The sequence below is a fragment of the Somniosus microcephalus genome, chromosome 5, assembly GCF_052327205.1.
Source record: "Somniosus microcephalus isolate GS21.2 chromosome 5, FLI_Smic_1.0, whole genome shotgun sequence".
Taxonomy (NCBI): domain Eukaryota; kingdom Metazoa; phylum Chordata; class Chondrichthyes; order Squaliformes; family Somniosidae; genus Somniosus; species Somniosus microcephalus.
Genome location: NC_140991.1, coordinates 3948114 through 3952300, shown reverse-complemented (window position 1 = coordinate 3952300; position 4187 = coordinate 3948114). Strand labels below are relative to the sequence as shown.

The window sequence follows — 4187 nt, the reverse complement described above, 5'->3', positions numbered from 1 at the left end:
AGATGGAGAATTGGGGTGTGGACGGGGAGAGAAGGAAACTAGAAGCTGGTGCTGCGCTGGGCGGAGTTTCTCCCCCTCCCGGTAACGGTTCCCTTGCCATTCCCCGTGCAGCAACTAACCGCCTTTCATTGACTCTCTCCTGCAGTGTGCACCAAGGATGGGCGGGTCCTGATCGCCATCTCCAAGGATTTGACGCTGCCTCCTGTAAACCTGACAACGGTCCATCTGAAGGATGGACACGGAGCGGAGTGCAGTCCGACCGTGGCCTCTGCAGACACTGTGCTCTTTCAGTTCGCAGTCACTGAGTGTGGCACTACTCAGCGGGTAGGTATTGTGGGCTGGGAGCCCCATCAATGGCTGTCAGTCGGGTGGGAAAGAGGGGGTCTAAAGGGCAATGGGGGCCCTTAAAGACACTACATGTGATAAGGCAATGGCAGACTTGCTCAATTTCTCTGTAATGATGGTCTTCTGTCTCTTGTAGCTGGACGGGGTGAACGCCGTCTATGAAACGGATGTGTTGGGTCAGTTTGAGATCTTGGATGGAGCTTTGGGATCGGTGACCCGGGACAGCCCCTTCAGGTGAGACTGGGAGCACATGGAGCGGGTAGAGAAGGTGAGGAGCTGAATTCTCCAGCCGTGTCCGTTCTCTTGCAGGCTCCATGTCCAGTGCAGTTACAAGGGGAGCCAGGAGTCTGAATTGCAGGTGAAGCCCAGAGTTTACAGCCTTTCTCCGCCACTGCCTGCCACTGAGGCCGGGATCCTGGTTCTGGAGCTGAGAATAGCGAGAGGTAGCGAGTGCTGCTGATGGTTAGTGTCCAACTTCAGGCTCTCTCTCCAAATAGTGGCCGTCCTTCATCGTCTTCTCTTTCCAGATGGTGGCTACCGGAGCTGGTACGTGGCCAGTGACTACCCGATCCTGAGTGTGCTCCGGGACCCCGTGTTTGTGGAGGTTCGAGTCCTGAACCGGAACGATCCGTCCCTTGTGCTGGTGCTCAATGACTGCTGGGCGACCCCCACCCCCGAGCCGCATTCGGGGCTCCGATGGGACCTCCTGGTGGGCAGGTAAGGCAGCGAGTGAGGGACCTTGGGGCAGGCTGGTGATCGGGGAGGGGGGCGACATGGACTGGGTGAAGGAACGGCCAATAATCAAACCAATCTGAGCTCCAGGTTGACGATTGATGACTTGAATGACCTGGTTTCTTTATCTCGTCTAATCTCGGGACTTTGCTTTGATGTGCCGCTGTAACTCTGTAGTTGGGAGTTCCAGGTGCCCTCTCCATATAACCCGCTCTTTCTCTGTTCCAGGTGCCCCTTTACTGGTGACAATTACAAAACCCGCCTCCTCCCGGTAGACGCCGCTTCCCATTCGCCGTTCCCAACTCACCAGAATCGGTTTGTAGTCAGCACTTTCGCTTTCTGGGACCGAGTTTCGGGCCGGGCTCTCAGCGGGGAGGTGAGTTTCCTTCAGTCTTGCTCTCTTGGTTGAACTTGTTCCCTGGGTCTTGCTCACAGTGAGGAGGCCCCTGTTGACCCTTTGACTGTAGAAGCATGAATCTCCTGACTGGGAGCTGTGGCACTGACCACACCGCACTGTCTCTCTTTCCAGGTTCACTTCCACTGCAGTGCTGAAGTTTGCTTCCCTTCCACCCGAGAGAACTGCACGGCTCCCTGCAGCCCCAGTAAGTAGCTGGGATCTGACTAGAAACTGAACCCTGATGGGGGGAAGGGTGGGTGTGGGGCATCTGGACACTGGGCCCAACAGTGGGCACAGGAGCAGTGTCCTCAATCTGCCCGCTCAACTCTATCCCAGTTAGTCTACAGCAGAATAGCAATCTGGCTCCGGGGCTCTGAGCACATCTTGCACTGGTTCTGAATGGAATCCACCTCTGGCCTTGAACATTGATCCAGCATCCTGCTGTCACCAGGAGTTCCAGGGTGGAACTGAACCGATATCTGGGGGCGGGGAGACCTGGGCAATGTGTGTCTGTCCAGTGTAACCGCTCGTCAAACTCGTGCTTAAAACGGGTCTCTTTCCCCAGGAGTCCAGCCTGGCCATTGGACCCGTCAACGACTGCAAACCTTGCCGGGTTGATGCGGCTCCTTCTGAGAATCAGGAGTGAATCTTAGTCTGACAGTGAGGGAACAGTGTTTAACTACAGTCCAATCTCTCCGGTACTCACTGCCCGAGGGTTTTTGCATTGGGCCATCGGATTGTACACCTGATTCAGCGCTTCAGACAGCTGCACATTGAATTGCCCACCTTGAACTCTTGTCTCTTGTCTCCCCCAGAGAGGCGAAGAAGCGCCGATGACCGGGTTGGGTCCTTGGTGACCTCTGATGGAGCCATCATTTTCCTGGAAGATGAGAGATTGGCTGCTGGGATCCACCAGGAAGAGAAAGGTAAAGGAGGCCCCTGCTACTGTCTAGTGATGGAGTAACTGGTGCCTATCTAACCCTCCCTTCTCCCCACAGATGCTGCTGCTGATTCCCCCTCCCGTGTTCTTCCTGGAGCAGCGGTTGGGGTAGCTCTGCTCTCCGTGGCCCTGTTGGTCGGGACTGTTGCCATGTGGAAAATGGACCATCGCCGCAGGGTGGGCTCCGAGTGCAGCTCCATGGAACTGTAGATGTCTGTTGGACAATAAAACCCTGTTATACATGAACCCTGATCTTGTGTTCATAGAATCAGAGAATGGCCTCCTTCTGTGCTGTCACCATTGAGCCCGTGCCTGCTGTTTGCAAGAGCACTTCAGCTAGTCCCACTCCTCGGCCCTTTCCCTGTAGCCCTGCAATTTATTTCTTTCAGTAACTTATCCAATTCCCTTTTGAAATCCACGATTTAATCGGCCTCCACCAACCTTTCAGACCGTGCATTCCAGTTATTAACCACTCCGAGTAAAAAAACAAAAAAAGGATTTTCCTCATGTCTCCTTTGGATCTTTTACAACTAACGTTCAATCTGTGTCCTCTGGCTCTGGCCCGTTCTGCCAATGGCGACAGTGCCCCTCTATCTACTGTCTCGACGCCTCATGCTTTTGAAAACCTCTCAAATCTGCTCTCTGAACCTTCTCTGCTCTAAGAACCCCAGCTTCTCTCGCCATCCATGTAACTGACCTCCTCATCCCTGGAATCATTCTTCCATGCACCCTCTCGAGGGCCGTCACATCATTCCCAAAGAGCGCTGCCCAGAATTGGACACAATACTCCAGTTGAGGCCAAACCAGTGTTTTCTAAAAGTTCATTTCCTTGATTTTTGTACTCCATGCCTCTACTTGTAAAGCCCAGTATCCCATATGCTTTTTTAATTGCTTTGTCAACCTGCCCTGCCGCCTTCAATGATTTGTGCACACATACTCCCAGGTCTCTCTGTTCATGCAACCACTTTAGGATTGTACCCTTTAGTTTATATTGCCTGTCTTCGTTCTTCCTACCAAATGTTTCACTTTGCACGTTTGTGTTAAATTTCATCTGTCTGCCCATTCCACCAGCCTGGCTGTCTTGAAGTCTATCACACTCCTTTCCCTGCCCCTGTACTTGCTTAAACTCTGTTACATCACTAACTTTTACCCATTCTGATGAAAGGTCATTGACCTGAAACATTAACTCTGTTTCTCTCCACAGAGGCTGCCTGACCTGCCTATTTCCTGCTTTTATTCAACCACTAGTTGGGTTGTTTTGGGCCTCGCTAGACCGGCAGTGGGAAGCTCACTCCTGGTCTTCAGCAGCTGCTCTGAACAGCCTTCCAGCATCCGTCTGGAATCCAGTTCCAGTATCGATCAAAACTCCAGTCAATTCAATAAAGCAGTAGGGGGAGTATTAGCACATCAATTGAGGGTGGAGGTGTCGTGGCCTTTCTTATCCTTACTGATCTGGAACTGTAGGAAGCACTAATCCAGTCACCCCACTCAATGTGGGGTGTGATGCCCACAGTGCGGAGTGGAACTCCTGCACAAGAGGCTTTCCCCAGAATCACTGGTGTCTGAAGGAGCCTTTATTGTGGGGACAACCTCTACAGGAAGTCGGGGATTGAGGGTAGGTCATTATCAGTTGGCTAGTCTAGTTTCAGTTGCTGAGAAACTAGTTTTGACAATACAGGATACTTTGAGTTTGGCTTTGGAGAATCCTGAGTTAACAATGATCAGTCGGCAGAGATTTCCCAAAGCCAGGTGGTGCTTGAGCTGCTGCACAGA

At 52.5% G+C, this 4187-nt stretch overlaps 1 long non-coding RNA gene across 1 annotated transcript; it reads left to right on the top strand.

The window, feature by feature from the left end:
- Positions 1–1620: 1620 nt before the first annotated feature.
- Positions 1621–3291, top strand: LOC147116811 (uncharacterized). The gene is made up of 2 exons (XR_015078317.1): positions 1621–1679; positions 2290–3291. It is a non-coding gene; the product is annotated as an uncharacterized LOC147116811 (long non-coding RNA).
- The last annotated feature ends 896 nt before the right edge of the window (positions 3292–4187 follow it).